Source organism: Salvelinus namaycush, chromosome 2 (genome assembly GCF_016432855.1).
Source record: "Salvelinus namaycush isolate Seneca chromosome 2, SaNama_1.0, whole genome shotgun sequence".
Taxonomy (NCBI): Eukaryota; Metazoa; Chordata; class Actinopteri; order Salmoniformes; family Salmonidae; genus Salvelinus; species Salvelinus namaycush.
In genome coordinates this window covers 51,740,985-51,765,085 of record NC_052308.1, presented here as the reverse complement: position 1 = coordinate 51,765,085, position 24,101 = coordinate 51,740,985, and the positions used below count along the sequence as shown (strand labels likewise).

Sequence of the window (24,101 nt, the reverse complement as noted above, 5' to 3'; positions counted from 1 at the left end):
GCCAGGATGGTCCACCATGCAAATAAACTGTTCTGGAACCAGTCTGCATCTTCTGGTGACCTATTGAAAACATTACAACAATAGCAAATTAATAAGATGAATGAATATTAAAAAGAATAAAAAGACTGCATGGGTGCTTTAAGACCTAGAGACAGTAATCGTTCAGAGATTACTTATGTGTATTGGTACTTAAATACATGTAAACTTAATGTCACTCGGGTTCTCATTAAAAGAGGCTTATATTTACCTTTGTACATCCCAAAGAAACCAAGTTGGTTGTCTTGAAGTGCCGCGGCAGTAGCAATTACCATACCTAATAATTGGTTTTATAATTCTTACTTTGGGGAGGCTGTTAAATTTATTCTGGTTGCTTTTCATAAGGTGTCCAAAGTGGAAAAAATATATTTTTTAAAATCCTTCAATTATACTTCTTTAATATATTAAGTATACCCGTGATAAATATACTTTAGAATATTTTAAATAATCTAAATTGGAACAATTTTAAATACATTTAATGTAAACTTTATTGGTGTTTTATTTGCATTTAGGTATATTAAATACATTTAACATTATCTAAATGGCGAAACTTGTCTTACTTAAGTACGTTCTTAGTATTTTAAATAAATAGCAAAACAAATATACTTTGAATACATTTTATCATAACTTATGTATCAGTGTATTATTAGTATATTAGCATGTTCGATTAAATGGAATTTTAATTCCTGTATTTTCTTTTACAAATAAAGTGTTTATAAGCGTTCAATGATGGTGTCTGATGTGGTGTCAGTCAGCTTATCGAGCTCCCAGTAGTCCGAGTAATAATCAACCATGATAAGGTAGTTGCTTTTGTTGACTGTGAGTAAGTCCATCCCGATCTTGGACCATGGAAGGGGAGGGATTTGGTGGGGGATGAGTGTCTCCTTTTGTTGTCTCTTCTGGATGGAGTTGCAGGTTGCAGATTTGCTGTAAAGATCTTTACGTCCTCCGTAATCCTTGGCCAGAAAACAGCATCATGTGCCTTTCTGAGACTGGCCTCTATGCCTGAGTGGCCAGAGTGTATTTTGTGTAGAAATTCAGCGCATAACATGTCAGGGATGAAGACCCTGTTTCCTTTAAATATCAGTCCAATTTCAGTGATGAGCTCCTCTTTGTACGTGCAGAAATCATTAATTGTGTGACTCATAGCCTGTTTGGTTCAAGGCCAGCCATTGTTGATTTGTGCTTACAGAGCCTGAAGCAGTGGGTCCTAGGAACAGTGTGCTTTGGTTGACTCCATTGTCTTAGTTGAGATGTTGACATCACTGGTGTGATCCACCTGTTCCAGGTCAGTTGTGGCCAGGCCCATAGCGTAGAACGTGGCTGGTGTTTGCATTTGTCTGTGCTCTGTGGTTGATTGAGCTGTTCTGGACAGGAAGTCAGCTACATGTGGTTCTTTGCCTTGTTTGTATTGCACATGGAGTTGGTATCTTTGTAGCCTTAGTAACATTCTCTACAGTCGCTTGGGTGCTGTGAGTAGGGATTTCTTGAAGATCGTCTCAAGCGGTTTGTGGTCGCTGTGTATTGTGATGAACTCTCTGCCATGCAGATACTGGTCAAACTTGTCACATGCAAAAACAATGGAAAGACATTCTTTCTCAATCTGTGCATATCTTTGTTCTGTCTGAGTCAATGTTCTGGAGGCAAATGCAACAGGTTGTCCATTCTGTAGTTTGTCTCAAACCTGTCTCAGTGACTTCATCATTCAGGTCGTAGTATTTGAGCACTGGGTGTTGTGTGACTAACTGCTTGATAGTCTCCACTGCTGCGTCATACTGTGGTAGCCATGTCCATTCAATGTTCTTGTCAGTCAGTTGTCTGAGCGGCTCACACACATCAGATAGTGATGTGTGTGATGAATTTTGCAAGTTAGTTCACAAACCCCAACAGCCGCTGTAGTGACTTGACGTCGGTCGTTGTACCCATGTTCTGAATGGCTGTTATTTTCTCTGGGTCAGGGCGAAGGCCCTCTGTGGTGAGAAGATGACCCATATACGTCACACTAGGTAGCTTTAACCGGAGTTTATTTTTGTTTCCGTTTCAGGTTGTCATCTCTTGCTCTCTGCAGGAGAGCTGTAAGGTTTCTGTCATGATCTGCCATCGCCACTTCGTGTGTGTCACCATATCCATAGAGTAGAATGTAGTCTGCGATCACATTCACTCCTTTTAGTCCCTGTAGTGCTTCACACTTTCTGCGCTGGTATTCTTCAGTTGCTGGCTTGATTCCAAATGGCATTCTCAGCCATCTATACCTGCCTACAGGTGTCCAGAAAGTTGTTCGATAGCTGCTCACTTTATCAAGTTTTACTTGCCAATATCCATCTTTGGCATTGAGTACTTAGAATACCTTTGCGTTGCATATCTCTGGTATAATCTCTTCTATTGTGGCCATCTGGAAGTGCGATCTCAGTAAGGTTTTGTTGAATGAATTGGGGTCCATGCATATTCGTAGTTTATCATGTTTTTAAATGACAGTCATGTTGCTGATCGACGGAATTGGCTCGGTGACTTTCTGCATTGTCCACTGAATGTATGACCATTGTGATCCTTTCCTTCAGTGGAATAGGTATCCATCTCATTAGCTGCTGCACAGGCCGGACTGCATTGTCTACATCTAAGTGTAGCTCTCCAGGAAGGCAGCCAAGCCCATCCAACATGTCCTTGTACTTGTAGATGATCTCCTCAGTTGTCATGATGACCTCCGTGGATGTGGTGCTTGGGGTGTCAACGTGATGTAACACATGGCTGTGGTTCACATGTAGTAGGCTGAGTCTTTCACACGTGTCAGCTGACAGCAGAGGAAGCTGGGATGTCTCCATGACCTGAAATTTGATATGAAACATTTTTCCATCATGATCTGCTTTGAGATTGCATTCTCCTGATGGCTTTATCAGTGTGCTTGAGTGTTGCTTCACTGTGTAGTAGAATTGGATTTCCAACTTGCAAGACTCGCTGTAGGTCCCCATAGCTTGACATTGACATTCACTGTTGATCCTGTGTCTAGTTGACATTTAATTGTGTGGCTGGGGTCATATGTCAATGGCTCATCACTGAGTCTAGCTAGCTTAAGGTTAATTATTTAATATTTTTTGCCTTGTCTTCCACATAATTAACCTGTGAGATGTACCACATTGTATCTGTTGTTTGGTCATCTGACTTATTATCTTCCTCTAATAGATTGAGTTGAGCTTTGTGTTGTGCTTGTTTACACCTCTGGCAAAATGGTTTTGTTTGCCACATTCTTTACAGGTGAAACCATATGCTGGGTATTTGGCTTTGGCATGTACTGAATCACAGTAATGACAGAGTAAGTCGTTTGGCATTCTATGTTTGTTCTTATCCCCTGTAAACGCTGTCTGTTTACGACCATATGTTTGGTGTTTTGATTCTGAACGTAGCTCACGGGAGGTATAATGTACAGTCTTTGGTTCACCTCCAACAATTTTCCTGATTTGCATTTGTGCTCGTTCACTTGAACGACACGTCAATGGCTTTGTTCAGTGTGAGGTTCGGTTCTCTATATCTTTAGTTCCTGTCATAAGCCTGTCTAGTTCCACTCGTAATGCGCCAAATTCACGTGTCTGCTAGCTTCCTCAGATTTGCAATGTACTGCTCTGATGTTTCACATTGACTTTGTTGACAAAACATTCTACTTGTACCTTTCGTATATCACGTTATTGATGTTGGTGTTGATTAGAAATTCTTTACTTCAACATCACTGTGTTGCATGCAAACAGCTCCATCAATGCATAGTAAGTAATGCCTAACATGGCTCACTCGTACTATATAGTATCACACTCAGATACACATAACAGCGGCGCCATCTATTGGCTTGGAGACATCTCGTAACAACCGTAATAAATAAAAATCACGACAGCTGTGTTGGAAACAGGAAGTTTCGGTACAATTTTATAAATACCGACAGATCATTTGCTCATTCGACATGGTGCTATTTAATCCAACAGTTTTTGTGACAAAACTATCGGTAGAGTTGAGCATGTGATGGAAACACATTGAACTTCAGATGTTTATTCTGTAGATGAAATTTAAGCTGATTTTTATCCGCAACAAATTCGTTAGGTGGAAACACACCACTGGTGGGAAAATGCACATACAGTATTTGTTTAATGCAGACTTTAGAGTATTGAAATGAAAAATCTGTCGTCATCTTAATGGAAACATACATAGTGTCAACTTTCTCTTTCTCTGCACTCTTCTGGATGGGAATTCAGAAAGTACTTAAAACTCATTATTGGCACTGAAACGTGATCACTCACAAGCAGAGTTTCATAACAAAAATCAATGCTTCAACTTAAAAACAACTCTGTGTATTTTCAATGAATTACAATTAAAGCGTATGAAATTGAAGTACAATTTGAATAAGTGTGTTTAAGTGTAATAATAGTGAACATATGGTATACTTAAAATATACTAGAAAAGTACATCTTGTATAAGAAGCATATTATATTAATTTGTACTATATTTAAGTATACTTCAGTATTAAAATTTAAATATAGACTTATTTAAAACCAACTTTTTTTCTCTTGGGGTGACTGAAGATAGATGCGCTTTACTTACGACTAAGGCATGGCATGGAATATGGGTCTGAAAGAGACGCTTCATGAAGACTTGAAAATGTGGTTCTATTTGTGCACAAACATGGAAGCGTTTTGATAACAGTAGTTGTAGTTTTTAACTCTTCTCATTCTGTGTATTGTCGTTCATGAAACTAGCAGATATAAAATCACTAACTGTAATATTTGCTACCGTTTTGGGAATTATAGTGTGTGACATTAAATCCCAAATGTGTTTGAAACCCCTAGAAATATGGAATGTCCAGCTACTCTATCCATTCTGGTACTATCCCAGTTGGAAATTTAAGTGTTTTGCAAACTGTGCAACATACTTCATTAGTGACCTCTGCTATGAGCTTTAGAACTCCTAGTGTTCTAAAGCATCTCAGAGTAGGAGTACTGATCTAGGATCGAGTCCCCCATGTCTATGTAATCTTATTCGTTGTGATCTAAAACACAAAACTGATTCTAGATCAGCACTCATATATGTTTTATAAATACAGGTCCTGGTTTAAAGGCACAGTTCATTTCTAGCTCTTGACTCTTTTAGAGAGGTATTGATGGGACTATTTCTTATAAAAATTATCTCTCTGGGGTCTGTAATTTATTATGTTATTGAATACTTTGTGATTTAACCTTAAAATTTGTCTAAACATTACTTGATTTGTGGCATTTTCAAACTCCTACACACACAATCAGATTGGTAATCTGGAAATAGCCAACTAGCTATGTCAGGGATGGGCAATTTTGATGGGGGTGGGGGAACCCACATCCATACACACACATGCAGTCAGAGCCGGTTGTAGCCTTTTGATGGGGAGCCCTCCCTTGACAGTAGATACATTTTATTTTTAGTTTAGTGTTAATTTCTTGCAATTCTACCAATTTACCATGGGGGGAGAGAAGATTTTGCAATTTTTTACAATTCATACAAAAAACGTATTATCTATTATACATTAGTATAATATTGTCAAAAAAGTCTCCCTAGGATGCTTTTTACCTGCACTGTCACACCCTGATCTGTTTCACCTGTCCTTGTGATTGTCTCCACCCCCTCCAGGTGTCCCTTATTTTCCCCAGTGTATTTATCCCTGTGTTTCCTGTCTCTCTGTGCCAGTTCATCTTGTCTGTTTCAAGTCAACCAGCTTGTTTTTCCCGTGCTCCTGCTTTTGCTATTCTCTCTTTTGCTAGTTCTCCGGGTTTTGACCCTTGCCCTGCCTGCCTTGACCTCGAGCCTCTCTGTACTTCCTGGACTCTGATCTGGTTTTGACCTTTTGCCTGTCCACGACTATTCTCTTGCCTACCCCTTTTGGAACTAATAAATATCAAACACTCAAACCACCTGTCTCCCGTGTCTGCATCTGCGTCTGGCCCTGAGCCCTTATAGCACATTGCACTGTTATCCATCGCCATTGGAATTATGCAGCTAACGTCCTCACCTATGGGCATCGTGTTAAAATGAAATCCTTGACTGATATAATATGTGACTGCCCATAATGTCTTTCCTCTGTAAAACAACAGTGTGCCGTTGCTTGCCTTAGTAGCTCAACAGGGTGTCATTATGAGCCTAGCAGCGTGCCTGTTTGTTTTACAGTATTAGCCCAGGGTCCAAAGCCCCCATTGCTTTATAATGAATGTACAGGGTGCAGCGGTGCCTGTGTCTGCTTGTACTAATATGAACGTTTCGTCTACCTGTGGGCACTGTGTTTTCAGACACATCATTACAGATATGGATGTATTGATTTTCTTTATTTTGCTGTCTAAAATTTGGCATCTTGCTGTGTTGGTTTTACAAATAACTGCGCACTCACGTGCATCATCAACATATACCAGGGTTTCCATTGGGTGCATTACCCATTAGGGCGTTCACCCAATGGTGCTCAGAATGACAGAAATCCCATTATGATTATGGTAATGCATCTTAACAGAACATTCAACTCGTAATGAAGCAGACAATGAAACTTCATTTTCAAATATTTGCCAAAATGCAATTAGCTGGAAAACAGCATTCTACACAGCGGACCTGATAGCGCTTCCATATGTGATAGAGATTAAAATCTCCTTTAGAAATTTAGAAAGAGAGGGAATCTAAAGATGCAAGAACTAGTTGCTAATATGACTAGGATTGTGCCTTTGGCTTCTGGACAACGAAAGAAAGTTGATATGAAAAACAAAAGAACAAGAGAGAAATGGCATAGTGGTGGGTCAAATAGGGATGTAAATCGAAATACATTTGCCAAAATTACATAATTACTTCAAAATACTTCACCAGAAAGCATGACTTAATAACAGAGGAAACGATTATCATTATCATTCTTTTAAAAAATAGCTGTGGATTGTTTCAAACCACAAGCTTGTAGGCCTATGCCTATTTGGGAAGCCTGCAATTTGGGCAGTGTGCATTAGGGTTGAATGGTGGGAAACCGGTTACCGGGATTTACCACCTAAAACCACTCCCTTTTCCTGTGATAAATAACTGCGAGAAACCGGTAAAATATAATTAATTATTTATATGAACAGCATGGATTGTAATGGAACTGTTAAATGATATGGCGATGTCTAAATCTGGCTTCTCTACGGCCTCTGCATGATGAATCATCAACGCTCAGGGTGGGGACAAACAGCCCATCCGTATGTTCACAATGCATGTAGACCTATCATCTAATCATGGTAAAAAAAAACTATTGTGACAGGTAGGCCTGCATTTGCTGCAGCATAGACCTATGCTACAATAATATAAAGACCGAATGCGAGTCTAATTTACCCATCTCCATCTGGCTTTCCGGGGTCACCTTATTTGAAATATATATATATACATTAATTGCAGTTGCAGAGTTTTAAAACAGCCTACCACTCGAATATCGTTGCTTTAAAACAGTGCATATGTGTAACGGCTGATTTCCTCCTCTTCGTCTGAAGACGCAGAGTGGTAAGTGTCCATGTTTTAATATAATCCACTGAACACGACAAAAAAGACAAAATAACAAAGTAACCTAACCGAAACAGTCCCGTGTGGCATGAACACAGACACAGGAAACCAAACACCCACAAACCAACAGTGAAAACAGGCAACCTAAATATGGTTCCCAATTGACAAACCTAAACATAGAAACACATAACATAGACTGCCCACCCCAACTCACGCCCTGACCATACTAACTAAAGACAAAACAAAGGAAAATAAAGGTCAGAACGTGACCATATGTGAGCACTCTGTCTTTCTCCATCCAAAATAGGTAATCCTGTTCTAAATTGATATGTGTTTTGTCATATATTTATTCCTAGTCCCTGTCCCCGCAGGTGGCTTTTTGCCTTTTGGTAGGCCGTCATTGTAAATAAGACTTTGTTCTTAACTGACTTGCCTAGTTAAAGGTTAAATAAAAAAATAAAAAAATATCCTATATATAGATGTCCTAGCCTACCTCTTTCAGGTAATACATTCAATGCGGTATTATCCTTATATTTTGCTATTTAATGATGGGTTATGTATAATAAGCTTCTAACTTATAACCTCTGTCTCTTGCGCAATATGCATGCACCTGATCTCCACTGGCCTCTCTCCTTAAAAAATGCTCCTTAGCTCTTGGCGTCCTGTGCAGGAAAAGCTAGACTAGAATAGCTTGCTGTACATTATTTTTTTAGACTATTTGAAGAGGGACACAAGCTCTTGTTTGCTGAATGTTAAGTACAGCATTTTGAAAGATGAGTGAACGCGCAATGGTGGTAGCAGTTATTTATTCAGTCTTCATGGAGAAGTGAAAGCCTTCTGTATCTAATTCTAGTCCTATATTATTCAAGGAAGTAATTGGAATGATGAAGATAAGAACAACAAAACTTATTTCATTTAACTGTTGAAAGCGAGGAAGGAATGAAGCAACAATAGAGAAAGGAGGTACGCTAATAACATTAGGGGAAATATTATGAAAGGTATATATGCGTCAGCCAACTTATTATACAAATAGACCCTATTATTTTTCAAAATTAAAATCAAATTCGCTAGCCTAAACTTTGTAGGCCGGATGTGCTGCACCAGAATCGCATGTTCTCTCAACTGCTTTATCATGGTTTGAACGATGTGCGTAATTCCAATCCAAATAATACAGTATAATACAATACAGAACAGTAATACAGTTCACACTCAAAAATATTAGCCTATTGGAGCTAGTTTCATGTATTTACCCAAGAGAGCATATAGTTAGCTACATATATGGGCTTTTATGTTTTTCTGTCATGCGCAATGTGCAGTAGCCTATATCATATACTGTATGTATTGGTAACAGCACAATAATTTGGGCTTTTTTGGTCTTGGGCTCATGAAATGTTTCTAATGTAGGGCTCATCAGGCTTGCATTTTTGATTACATCTCGAATCAAATCCAAACATAGGCTTATTTGTATGGTCTATAATGCTTTTGAATGACACTTCCGGTTTTGGTAGGAAATACCAGGTTACCCGGGAGAAAAGTGATTTATTCTCAGGATGGAACATTTGTAAAATACCTGGCGTGGCAATAGGCATAGCTGACTATTGAGTTAAGGCTGTCAGTGAAAAGCATCTAAAATATGTGTGGAGATAATGTGTCTTGAATATTGTTTATGTATTGAGACAAAAAGAAGAGGGGTGTGTGGGGAAGATATCATGCAGTCTCTCTCCAGAATGGCTCAGCTGTCTCCCGCCAATTCTTGCGCAATCATAGTTTCATTGTCTGACATGTTTGCACTTCGATTTATGTATCGTTAATCCCTTTTCATTTGGTTACATACATTTCTGTTAATGCATGTTTTAATTACAGTCATTTACCGTTCTCATTCTCCGAGTGGAAACAGAGTTCACAACCTGCTACACTTGTGAGAAACACGTTTTGTTTTATTTCATAACCATCATTTATTAGATTTGTAAAGTTTTTCATTGTCTTTTATTTTGTCTAGAATGTCTCCTCCTTTGCAGAGGGGGATCTCAGACGATACGAAAGAGGTTGAACAGGCTAGTAATAGGGGTTGCAACAATTTATGTGGATAATTTTAGAAAGAGAGGGTCCAGATTGCCTAGCCCAGCTGATTTGTAGGGGTCCAGATTTTGCAGCTCTTTCAGAACATCAGCTATCTGGATTTGGGTGAAAGAGAAATGGGGGAAGCTTGAGCAAGTTGCTGTGGGTGGTGCAGGGTTGTTGACCGGGGTAGGGGTAGCCAGGTGGAAAGCAAGGCCGGCCAGCCGTAGAAAAATGCTTATTGAAATGTTCAATTATCATGGATTTATCGGTGGTGACAGTGTTTCCTAGCCTCAGTGCAGTGGGCAGCTGGGAGGAGGTGCTCTTATTCTCCATGGACTTTACAGTGTCCCAGAACCTTTTGGAGTTTGTGCTACAGGATGCAAATTTCTCTTTGAAAAAGCTAGCCTTTGCTTTCCTAACTGCTCTCCTAAAAATAGTAGCCCTTTTTAATCGTGCACCAAAACTGTTTTAACAGGTTGTTGCATTTAGAATTGTTGCGCAATGAATGGGCTTATAAAAGCAGGAGCAACCAACTGAGGAGCTGCAAGAGAAATCCCTCTCAAAATAGGCTCTGTATGTTATGCTCCTGTGATAGATACATAAGATGCATGATGACTCACGAAAATGAACACAGGCCAATTTAATTCCACTCAATTATGCAAATGTTTCTATAGACCGATAAGCATGACGGTCAAATGTATTTTATTAGATTGGTATTTCTGTCAATGAATTAAAAACACATTTTTTGCAATGAGATTTTTTTTCTCTGGGACATTTTGCCCGGCAACAGTTTTATTTAATCGTATTTGCATTTTTTTTAATCATCCAAAAGCCGACAATTGCCGGCTAACGGAAACACTAACATATACATGTGTCTATGTACGGTCTCCATATGAGGACACCCTCAGCAGGAATTGTTTGAGACTGAGGATAAGGCTGTCCTATTATGGACACCATACATTTGTATAACTGTATGTCTGTTCTTGATTGCTGAGGAACAGTGAAGCAAATGCAGAAACTCATGAGGAACAACAGTAAGAAACTTATTTCTTTCAAATTTTGTGCACAAATTTGTTTACAACCATGTTAGTGAGCATTTCTCCTTTGCCAAGATAATCCATCCACCTAACAGGTGTGGCATATCAAGAAGCTGATTAAACAGCATGATCATTACACAGGTGCACCTTGTGCTGGGGACAATAAAAGGCCACTCTAAAATGTGCAGTTTTGTCACAAAACACAATGCCACAGATGTCTCTGAGGAAGCGTGCAATTGGCATGCTGACTGCAGGAATGTCCACCAGAGCTGTTTCCAGATAATTTCATGCTCATTTCTCTACCATAAGCCACCTCCACAGTTGTTTTAGAGAATTTGGCACTAGGTCTGACAACCACAGACCATGTGTATGGCGTCGTGTGAGCGAGCAGTTTGCTGATGTCAACATTGTAAACAGAGTGCCCCATGGTGGCGGTAGGGTTATGGTATGGGCAGGCATAAGCTATAGACAACGAACACAATTGCATTTTGTTGATAGCAATTTTATTGCACAGAGATACCGTGACGAGATCCTGAGGCCCATTGTCGTGCCATTCATCTGCCGCCATCACCTCATGTTTCAGCATGATAATGCACGGCCTCATGTCACAAGGATCTGTACACAATTCCTAGAAGCTGAAAATGTCCAAGTTCTTCCGTGACCTGCATACTCACCAGACATGTCACCGATTGAGCGTGTTTGGGATGTTCTGGATCGACATGTATGACAGCGTGTTCCAGTTGCCGCCAATATCTAGCAACTTCGCACAGCCATTGAAGAGGAGTGGGACAACGTTCCACCAGCCACAATCAACAGCCTGATCAACTCTATGCAAAGGAGATGTGTCGCACTGCATGAGGCAAATGGTGATCACACAAGACACTGACAGTTGTTTGGATTTGGCTGATGCCCTTATATGAACTGTAACTCAGTTGTCATGATTGACAATGAATGTCATGAATGACATTGAAAGTAACAGAAAGCACAACAGTGGCAGTAACTCTAAAGTGTGTCATACCTAGTGCTATGTTGGTCAACTCACAGTTGTGAAGCATTCAGGCATTATGTTCAATTTGATTGCATAGGAACCTGTTACAAAAGGTTGCTTGATTTGTCTCACAATTTTAACAATTGTTTAATTGTTACATACACTGGATAGGTGCAGTTAAATGTGTTATTTTCCAGGGTCAGCCATATTAGTACGGTGCCCCTGGAGCAAATTAGGATTAAGTGCACATCGAAATATCTTGCTACTTGTCGGCTCGGGTATTCAAACCAGTGATCTTTTGGTTACTGGCTCAACACTCTAACCACTAATCTACCTGCCGCCCAACTAGTTTAATCCTCTAACGTTAGCCCACTAACCTTGCGCCAGTTAATAATGGCTCAATAGTTGATGTTAGGGGGAAATCAAGATGGATTTCCAAAAGAATACTTTAACAAAAAAGAGTAACGCCTTTTCATCCCGGTTTCGATTTTACCAGTTGTATTTCAATCTATATTTTCCTTCAACTGGTAAGCACCCAGCCCTCAACAAAAGTTAGCAAAACCAGCATCTCGTCAGTATGTGTGCGTGCTTTAATGTGTGTGTGTGTGTGTGTGTGTGTGGGTACGGGTGTGGGCTTATTTGTTCATATGTATGTGTACATGTCAGACCTGGGTTAAAATAGTATGTGTTCTTTGAAATATTTTACCTGTGTTTGATTAAGCTTGCATTGTGCAAAGGAACCAATGGAATAGTCCCAAAAGTGCAACGCTGCCTATCTTGCACTCCAGGCAGGCTCAAACAAACTCTCAAAGAAAGAAAGAAAACAAAATACTATTTGAAACCAGGTGTTGTATGTGTGTGTGGTGAAGCTCTCCCCAGCGTTGTCAGTCATTCATTGATTGTGATACCTCTCTTCTCTGACCCCTTTGTTTGGGTTGTGGGAAAGGCTTGTCTCGATCCAGAGAGCTACCAGCCGCCTTCAATAAAAAGTCAACAAACACTCCGCCACGCTCCCAATTGAATTCCCCCCAGGATTTGAGTTACTTGCACTGACGACGCCTGCCTGAAAAACAATGAATGGTCCATTTTCAGATAGTGACTGTTCCTGGAGAAAACACTAAATTCTAGATTGACAAAATCATCTAGTACAGTACCATCAAGACGAGATGTTACTATCCATGAAGAACAGGGCACTAACTTTTTACCTAACTGTTAGGCCTGGTTATAACAGTACCCTGTTCGAAATTGTATTCTTGTAATCCAGATAAGGTTCCACTCTGCACTGTGAGGTATCTTTTAGATCTCCTCTAAAATGAATCACACAGAAATGCTGGTGATCTGGACTCGACTGTAGTAGACTTGACTTTAATTTTTATAAATACATTTTTGTTCAAGAGCACATAAAGAACATGTACCATACATACACAACTTATCTTTGCTGTCTTTACAAAGAAGCGTATTTATATTAACATGTTAAGGGTACATTTTGGCTGCACAGAGCAAATATTTCAAGAGTCTGAATAAGAATACAATTTGGATTAAATCATAAAACAACAGAAACAAACAAAAAGCCCATAAATGACAGAATAAGACTTGTACGATATGTCAGGAACTCTGACCAGACGCCATCATACCTACGCTGTCTATGTTGCAAGATTGATGTAATTCTCTCCATGTGAGCAAGTTCCCTGCATAGACCTAACCAAATATCTTTTGAGGGTGCATGTTCATTTTTCCAGCATTTTGTTACACATTTCCTTGCTGATGCGAAAAGATAATCTATCAATTTAAGTGGAGAGGATTGGAGTGTATCCACATTTTCAACCTCTCCCTGACTGAGTCTCTAATACCTACATGTTTCAAGCAGACCACCATAGCCCCTGTGCCCAAGGAAGCGAAGGTAACCTGCCTAAATGATTACCGCCCCGTAGCACTCACGTCGGTAGCCATGAAGTGCTTTCAAAGGCTGGTCATGGCTCACATCAACAGCATCCTCCCGGATACCCTAGACGCACTCCAATTCACATACCACCCCAACAGATCCACAGATGACACAATCGCACTCCACACTGCCCTTTCCCACCTGGACAAAAGGAACACCTATGTGAGAATGCTGTTCATTGACCACAGCTCAGGGTTCAACACTGTAGTGCCCACGAAGCTCATCACTAAGCTAAGGACCTGGTACTAAACATCTCCCTCTTCAACTGGATCCTGGACTTCCTGACGGGCCACCCCAAAGTGGTAAGGGTAGGCAACAACACGTCTGCCGCGCTGATCCTCAATACTGGGGCCCATCAGGGGTATGTACTTAGTACTTAGTACTTAGTATGTACCTCCTGTACTCTCTGTTCACCCACGACTGCATCACCATCATTACGTTTTCTGACGATACAACAGTGGTAGGCCTGATCACCGACAACGATGAGACAGCCTATAGGGAGGAGGTCAGATAACTGGCAGTGTGGTGCCCGGACAACAACCTCTCCCTCAATGTGAGCAAGACAAAGGAGCTGATGGTGGACTACAGGAAAATGCGGGCTGAACAGGCCCCCATTAACATCAACGTGGCTGTAGTGGAGCGTGTCGAGAGTTTCAAGTTCCTTGGTGTCCACATTACCAACGATCTATCATGTTCCAAACACACCAAGACAGTCGTGAAGAGGGCACGACAAAGCCTTTTCCCCCTCAGGATACTGAAAAGATTTGGCATGGGTCCCCAGATCCTCAAAAAGTTCTACAGCTGCACCATCGAGAGCATCCTGACCGGTTGCATCACCTCCTGGTATGGCAACTGCTCGGCATCTGACCGTAAAGTGCCACAGAGGGTAGTGCGAACGGCCCAGTATATCACTGGGGCCAATTTTCCTGCAATCCAGGACCTACAGTTGAAGTCGGAAGTTTACATACACTTAGGTTGGAGTCATTAAAACCCATTTTTCAACCACCACACATTTCTTGTTAAAACCTCTCTGGGATATATGGGACGCTAGCGTCCCTCCTCGCCAACAGCCAGTGAAATTGCAGGGCACCAAATTCAAAACAACAGAAATCCCATAATTAAAATTCCTCAAACATACAAGTATTATACACCATTTTAAAGATACACTTCTTGTAAATCCAGCCACAGTGTCCGATTTCAAATAGGCTTTATGGCGAAAGCACACCAAACGATTATGTTAGGTCAGCACCTAGTCAGAAAACCATACAGCCATTTTCCAGCCAAGGAGAGGGCTCACAAAAGTCAGAAATAGCGATTAAATTAATCACTAACCTTTGATGATCTTCATCAGATGGCACTCACAGGACTTCATGTTACACAAATGTGTGTTTTGTTCGATAAAGTTAATCTTTATGTCCAAAAACCTCATTTGAAATTGGTGTGTTATGTTCAGAAATGCATTGTCTCAAACAAACACCCGGTGAAAGCGCAGAGAGCCACATCAAATTACAGAAATACTCATAATAAACATTGACAAAAGTTACAAGTATCATGCATGGAATTATAGATAAACTTCTCATTAATGCAACCGCTGTCAGATTTCAAAAAGGCTTTACGACGAAAGCACACCTTGCGATTGTTAGGTCAGCACCTAATCACCTAATCACAGAAAAACATACAGCCATTTTCCAAAGAAGGAGAGGTGTCACAAAAGTCAGAAATAGTGTTATAAATATTCACTTACCTTTGATGATCTTCATCGGAATGCACTCCCAGGAATCCCAGTTCCAAAATAAATGTTTGTTTTGTTCAATAAAGTTCATCATTTATGTCCAAATACCTCCTTTTTGTTCGCGCGTTTAGCCCAGTAATCCAAATGCTCAATGCGCGATCGCTTAGTTCAGACGAAAAGTCAAAAAAGTTATACAACAGTTCGTAGAAACATGTCAAACGATGTATAGAATCAATCTTTAGGATGTTTTTATCATAAATCTTCAATAATGTTTCAACCGGACAATTCCTTTGTCTTTAGAAAGGAAAAGGAACGCAGCTAACTCTCACCGGCGTGCGCCTGACTGAGCTCATGGCATTTTGCCAGACACCTGACTCAAACAGCTCTTATTCTCTCCCCCTTCACAGTAGAAGCCTGAAACAAGGTTCTAACGACTCTTGACATCTAGTGGGAGCCTTAGGAAGTGCAATATGACCCCATAGACACTGTATATTCGATAGGCAATTACTTGAAAAACTACAAACCTCAGGTTTTTGCCTGCCATATGAGTTCTGTTATATTCACAGGCATCATTCAAACAGTTTTAGGAACTTCAGAGTGTTTTCCATCCTAATCTACTACTTATATGCATATTCTAGCTTTTGGGCCTGAGTAGCAGGCAGTTTACGATGGGCACGCAATTTATCCAAAAGTGAAAATGCTGCCCCCTATATCAAAGAAGTTAACAGCTTCTACCCCCAAGCCATAAGACTGCTGAACAATTAATCAATTGGCCACCGGACTAGTACATTGACCACGCCCTCCATTTTTTGTACACTGCTGCTACTCACTGTTTATTATCTATGCATAGTCACTTCACCCCTACAATTTACCTCTAACCTGTACCCCCGCACACTGACTCGGTACCCCCTGTATATAGCCTCGTTATTGTTATGTTATTGTGTTACTTTTTCAAATGTTTTACTTTAGTTTATCTTCTAATTCCTCCCAATCCCGGATCCGGGAGCACCCCCATCAGTAAAAAAGCTGACTAGCATAGCCTAGCATAGCGTCACAAGTAAATACTAGCATCTAAATATCATTAAATCACAAGTCCAAGACACCAGATGAAAGATACACATCTTGTGAATCCAGCCATCATTTCTGATTTTTAAAATGTTTTACAGGGAAGACACAATATGTAAATCTATTAGCTAACCACGTTAGCAAAAGGCACCACTTTTTTTACTCCACCATTTTTTTCCTGCATAGGTAGCTATCACAAATTCGACCAAATAAAGATATAAATAGCCACTAACCAAGAAACAACTTCATCAGATGACAGTCTGATAACATATTTATTGTATAGCATATGTTTTGTTAGAAAAATGTGCATATTTCAGGTATAAATCATAGTTTACCATTGCAGCCACCATCACAACTCTCACCAAAGTGACTAGAATAACTACAGAGAGCAACGTGAATTACCTAAATACTCATCATAAAACATTTCTGAAAAATACACAGCGTACAGCAAATGAAAGACAAAGATCTTGTGAATCCAGCCAATATTTCAGATTTTTTAAGTGTTTTACAGCGAAAACACAATATAGCATTATATTAGCTTACCACAATAGCAAACCACACAACAGCATTGATTCAAGCCAAAAATAGCGATAACGTATAACCCAGCAAAAGATATACATTTTTTCACTGACCTGCTCAGAATTCTTCAGATGACAGTCCTATAACATCATATTACACAATACATATAGAGTTTGTTCGAAAATGTGCATATTTAGCGGCACAAATCGTGGTTATACAATGAGAAAAGTAGCCAAGCTGCCAACAAAATGTCGGGAGAAAATCTTGGGAGAGGCACCTATTCTAATCGATAACTAATCATAAACTTGACAAAAAAATACAGGTTGGACAGCAAATGAAAGATACATTAGTTCTTAATGCAATCGCTGTCACATTTTTTTAATTAACGTTACTACGACATACAGCGTGCGTTAAAGCGAGACCGCACGGAAATTAATGGCGGATTATGCATTTTACATTTTTCAACAGAACAACGAATTAACAGCATAAATAGTTCTTACTTTTTGATGTGCTTCCATCAGAATCTTGGGAAAGTTGTCCTTTGTCCAAAAGAATCGTTGCTCGGTTGTAGAATGTAGTCTTCAACGTTGCAATTAGCAGTAAACATTAGCCATGTGGGCCAGACATCACCAACTCCCTAGAACGCAACACTAATAAATATCCGAAAATCGCAATATACTGACATAAACTGATATAACTCGGTTTAAAATAACAACATTATGATGTCTTTAACCTGTTTTGGCTGCAGGGGCAGTATTGAGTAGCTCTGATAAAAGGTGCCCATTTCAAATGGCCTCGTACTCAATTCTTGCTCGTACAATATGCATATTATTATTAGTATTGGATAGAAAACACTCTCTAGTTTCTAAAACCGTTTGAATTATGTCTTATGCTTAGCATTCTCTAAGAAACATTTATTAATAAATTGTGGGGAAACATAATTTGGTGCATACAAATTAGCAAAAGTAAAATCTATGCCAAATAGTAGGCACTGAACAATAACAAACCTACCCCCTGAATCAGTTACCCGATTTTTCAATGTAAAGACTTATTAACCAGTATACAAACACCATTTCTTGTTGCGGAAGAGTGAGAGGAGAAAAAAAGTCTGACCTACCCATTCCCGTTTAAGCTTTTTGTGCTCCTCGTCTGATAAGTGGGTCTCCTGGAGGAGGGCAATGTCACAATCCGTTTGTTTAAGCTGTGTCAATATTTTCTTCCGTTTATTCACATGGTTTAAGCCCTTCACGTTATAAATCAAAATGTTAAGTGACTTCATTGTCAGTATAAAGTGTCTATATAAAACACTACAGACCTTGATTTGAATTGCCCTTTTCCTTGTACCCATAATTGCAGACAGAAATTCTCCCTTGTTTTTCATTTCAATACAAAACACAGAGAAACAACAAGAACAGCAACACAAAAACAAGTGTCTCCACTAGAGCGCAGTGATATTAAAAGTCGAACACATAAGACTGCCACGTTCCTGGGTATTTATCACTAGACAATTTCACTTCAGCGACCTGTAATTTAAAGAGTAGCCTGGATTCAAAAATAAATGTATTAAATAAGAAACAAAAAAAGGGGAGGAGCCCATAAACGGACCCGTTATAAACTATGAAATATAGCCCCGTAGCCTATTAAATGTTTTCCCAACTCAAATAAAATTAGGCTATAAGAAAACAGAACACAAAAAAAAAAAAGAGTTAAGAAATGATACAAGCATATGCGGGCATGCTAACTGTCTCTCCTTCCAAAGCAGGCTGTCCAAAACGGTAAGGGTTACATGCTGGAAATTAAATGTAATCCAAAAGCATTGTATAAATAATATAGGATCAGCACATTTTAGACAAATATTTTGACTAATCTACACTTGGGTAGCCTATATGTAATTGCCATAAAACAATGTAAAACATTGATAATCTTTACTCTATAGCCTACTAAAAGAGAAAGTGGGAATGAGTAAAGCAGGCTATTCTGTTTTTTCCAGATTGAGTAATTACCTTATCATCCCAACAAACTGTAGGTCAAAGCCTAGTGGGCGGCAGGTAGCCTAGTGGTTAGAACGTCAGACTACTAACCGAAAGGTTGCAAGATTGAAGCCCCGAGCTGACAAGGTAAAAATCTGGCATTCTGCCCCTGAACAAGGCAGTTAACCCCCTGTTCCTAGGCCGTCATTGAAAATAAGAATTTGTTCTTAACTGACTTGCCTAGTTAAATAAAGGTAAAATAAAAAAATATATAAAAAAAGATTGATGAATTAGTCCAGCAATAATATCCCAACTATGGGCATACATCCAGGTAGTTTCAAGTCCATATGAAGAAGGGGTCGCTTCAGTAGTCAATGTGGACTGCACAATGTTCCGCGGTAGATTTAGGCTACTTCCTAGGCCTTGGTTCCTTCAGTCTCTCACTCCTTTTGGGCTAACAATTTGCCACATAGTTGGCATATTTGTTCGGACCCTGTCCTCAGGTCTGGAAGGTGGTGTAATCCCAATGGAGCGCAGGAAGGACTCGGCATTAGGTACAGAATTCAAAGATGTGGGTCTTGCTCTCATGGGTGACGCACAGCTTAGCAGGGAACATAAGAAAGTATGTGATGTTTTTGTCTGCCAATTCTCTCTTGATCCCGTCGTAATCTTTTCTCCTTTCCACAACAGCTCTGCAGACTAGTCATTGAAGATAGATATGCCTTTGTCCTTGTAGAATACTTTTCCCTTGGTTCTCGACAGCTGCATTATATCCTGTTTCGTTTTGCAGTTGAGAAGGTGCACAATGATAGCACTGAGCCTCTGTGTGCCCTTCACTCCGGGCCTGCTCTGGGCTGCAGGTGCGGTTCTGTGGGCCCTCTCTATGACCAAAGGTTTCCAACACCTCCCTCAGCATCTTGTCCTCAAATGTAGACATTTTCTGCCCCCTTTCTGCATTGGTTTCGACCCCAAAACGTATAATATTATTATGATGCGAAAAGTTTTCCAACAAGTCTCCCTTCTTTTGCAATTCCTCTACCTGGCCCATCAGGTAGCTAATAGCCTGGTCTTGTTGTATTAACGCTTTGTCAATTTCCTCATTTTTCTTCTCAATGTGGGTCATCCGTTTATCATTTTTCTCTAGACTAGCCTTCAAGCCATCGATAGAGATTTGCATTTTGCCGAGTGAAGTGGCTGTTTCTCGTTGAAATAATTTCGGTTCTGCCATGAGAGATGAACCTCCGCCATCTCTGTTTCGGCTGTGTACTATGTACTTTTAACGTGAAGTTTAATTTAGGCCAAAATTGTCACAGAGCTTGATCAGCACACAACCTTTCCCCAGAATACCATGCAGGATTCCGACTGTTGATTTTAAAATGTATTGTAAAGCGAACAACGTTATTGTCAGGACCAGCACATGTAAAACTGTTGTAAAACTAATGGAAAATAAGTGATTTTCTGTAGCATGTTGAGAGGATAAATCATTTTTGTCAGGTAACATTTATGTACACATCTCCGACATGTAATTTAGATAAATACTGAATCCAGCGAATAGGTTTGTCAGAAAATATTGGAAAGAAAATAATTTCACAAAATTTATGGAAGGGATTCAACCAAGTATAGATATGTGGATTTCCAGATAGTACTTTAAGATGGGCATTTCATTTCCACTGTTTTGCACAGCCTCATGACTTGACACTTGATATAAAAATAGCCTGTCTGGTTGTGTACTCTGAATGACTTCTCAGCCAGGTTTGTGGTCAGAACTGAACAGGTCATGCCATGGGATTTCCACTTTCTAAATCAGGTGTCAACTCCCTCCATCCAGGATAAGCTTCTGTGCAAATCAAAAACACTTCTGAAAGTGTTATCTGGAAGGCCACTATCTGCAATTGTTTGATTATGGGAAGTAAAAAATGGGGGGAAATGTAATATACTGTACACTGTAATATTGGGGAAAAGCTTTCATGAATTTCAGACCGAAGCTAAAGCATCTTCTAATGTAGGTACCTACAATCCACCATTTTGGTACCACCAATACAGGACTAATTTATTAATGATCCAAAGCTAGTCTGCTCTCACAAATCAATGTGTTTTATTGCCTTCCGCAATGTGAAAAGAGACTTTTCCATTTCCAGTCCGTGCTACACTAACAACCTGGCCTCGCTAGGGAAATAAAATCATTACGATTCATGAGAACAACAAGCCAGAAAGTAAGCTGGGCCGATAAGAGTAATGGCAAATGCATAGTCTTGTCCTCTTGCATTAAGTCAGCATCATACAACGTTTATGAAATTTCCCAGAACCGTTCTTATTTGATGTCGACGTACAGGTGGTGGATCACCACCTGCTAATGCCTTATTTTGGCATCCCTGCACGACAAACTTAGCGGAAAATTTCAGCCCATGGTGATTGCTGCATTCAGATGTGCAGGATGAGATGGGAGATTGAGGTGCAAAGGTGGCCACCATTAATTCTGACTGCACGCAATTTCACTGACGGACCCGACTGCTATGCGTCGCACTTCGGAATTAAATTTGTTTCCGGCAAAATCTTTAGACATGCTTATTACCAGGCTGGTATTGTTGTAATGTGACTGACCTTAACCTAGGAAGGATTAATATAACCAGACGGGCCTGCACTGCATGCTACAGCAGTGCACAGAGACTGATGTGTATGTACTAATCAGAGTGGGATTGGTAGATAACAAACAAAGCTAAGGCTAGTTGCATCCCAAATGGCACCATATTCCCTATATAGTGAACTACACTATATAGGGCCTATAATGCGGCTCTGGTCAAAAGTAGTGCACTACTGTATATAGGGGATACGGTGGAATTTCTGATGCAGCCTGGGACGGTAGCTAGTGGATTAATGGGTGGACCACTAGCTCAGTTCAGGAATGTGTACAGTACCAGTCAAAAGTTTGGACACACCTACTCATTCCAGAGTTTTCCTTTATTTTTCCTATTTTCTACATTGTAGAATAATAGTGAAGACAACAACACTATGAAATAACACATATGGAATCATGTAGTAACCAAAAAAGTGTTAAACAAATCAAAATATATTTAATATTTGAGATTATTCAAAGTAGCCACCCTTTGCCTTGATGACAGCTTTGCACACTCTTGGCATTCTCTCAACCAGCTTCATGAGGTAGTCTTCTGGAATGCAATGGACATTAGACCTGTGGAAATCTGTCCTTTGGTCTTACTAGTCCAAATTTGAGAATTTTGGTTCCAACTGCCGTCTTTGTGAGACGCAGAGTAGGTGAACGGATTATCTCCGCATGTGTGGTTCCCACCATGAAGCATGGAGGAGGAGGTGTGATGGTGCTTTGCTGGTGACACTGTCTCTGATTTATTTAGAATTGAAGGTACACTTAACCAGCATGGCTACCACAACATTCTGCAGCGATATGCCATCCCATCTAGTTTGCGCTTAGTGGGACTATCATTTGTATTTCAACAGAACAATGACCCAACACACCTCCAGGCTTTGTAAGGGCTATTTGATCAAGAAGGAGAGTGATGGAGTGCTGCATCAGATGACCTGGCCTCCACAAACACCCGACCTCAACCCAATTGAGATGGTTTGAGATGAGTTGGACCGCAGAGTGAAGGAAAAGCAGCCAACAAGTGCTCAGCAAATGTGGGAACTTCTTCAAGACTGTTGGAAAAGCATTCCTGGTGAAGCTGCTTGAGAGAATGCCAAGAGTGTGCAAAGCTGTCATCAAGGCAAAGGGTGGCTACTTTGAAGAAACTAAAATAAAATATATTTTGATTTGTTTAACACTTTTTTGGGTACTACATTTCGAAAATATTAAAAAGAAAGAAAAACCCTTGAATGTCATATTTTGACTGGTACTGTATGTACATGTATCACGACTCATCATATGACTCAGATGCAGACACGGGAGCCGGATAGTACAGTTCTCAGATTATTTATTAGAAACACAGGAGCATGCAAAGGGCAGGTCGAGGGCAGGCAGAGGTTCGTGATCAGGTCAGAGTCAGGCAGGCTAAGGGGTCAGGGCAGGCAGAAAGGACAGAACCGGGAAAAACTAGGAAACAGAACTAGAGAAACAGGAAGGAGGGAAAGAACGCTGGTAAGACCTGACAAGACAAGACGAACTGGCAACAGACAAACAGAGAACACGGGTATAAATACACAAGGGGTAATGGGGAAGATGGGCTACACCTGGTGGGGGATGAAGACAAGCACAAAGACAGGTGAAATTGATCAGGGTGTGACACATGTAGGCCTAAATCTGGGTGTTTCATTTTATATTTTAGTAATTTAGCAGACACTTATCCAGAGCGACTTACAATTAGTGCATTCATCTATAGATAGCTAGGTGAAACAACACATGACAGTCGTATCAAGTACATCTTCTCTTTAAGTTTTTATCAGCGAAGTCAGTGCTAGTAGGAAAAGACAAGTGCCTTTTTGGGGGGTGCTGTGAGAGTTTAGAAAATACTCTTAAAAGGGTTTTGACGTTTTCGGAAGATGGGCAGGGACTCTGCTTTCCTGACTTTAGGGAAAAGCTTGTTCCACCATTGGGGTGCCAGTATAGAGAAAAGCTTTGACTGGGCTGAGTGGGAGCTGCCCTCCCATAGGTGTGGGAGGGCCAAGAGACCAGATGTGGCAGAACGGAGTGCTCGGGTTGGGATGTAGGGTTTGAGCATAGCCTGATGGTAAGGATGGTCAGTTCCCCTTGCTGCTCCGTAGGCAAGCACCAGGGACTTGAAGATGATGCAAGCTTCTACTGGAAGCCGGTGGAGTGTGAGGAGGAGCGTGGTGACGTGGGAGAACTTAGGAAGGTTGAACACCAGGTGGACTGTGGCATTCTGAATAAGTTGCAGGGGTTTGATGGCACAAATGGGGGAGCCCAGGATGTTGAAGAGCATAAACATGCAGGAGTGAGCCACTGCTTTAATGTTTGCAGAGAATGAAAGGGTGTTGTCCAAGGTCATGCCAAGGTTCTTTGCACTCTGGGAGGGGGACACCATGGTGTTCCTCCTCCAGAGCAGGCCTTCCCCGGGAGGAAGAGCAGCTCTGTTTTGTCGAGATTGAACTTGAGGTGGTGGGCCAACATCCTGCTGAGATGTCTGCCATCACGCAGAGATGTGTGTTTCTACATGTGTGTCAGAATGGGGAAGGAGAAATGTCATCCGCATAGCAATGATAGCAGAGTCCATGTGAGGATATGACAGAGCCGAGTGATTTGTTGTAAGGAGAAAAG

At 40.5% G+C, this 24,101-nt stretch overlaps 1 pseudogene; it reads right to left on the bottom strand.

Annotated features, from left to right (window-relative positions):
- The window catches only part of LOC120022142, a 99,052-nt pseudogene extending 75,184 nt beyond the window's left edge, over nt 1–23,868 (bottom strand).
- Between the last annotated feature and the right edge of the window lie 233 nt (nt 23,869–24,101).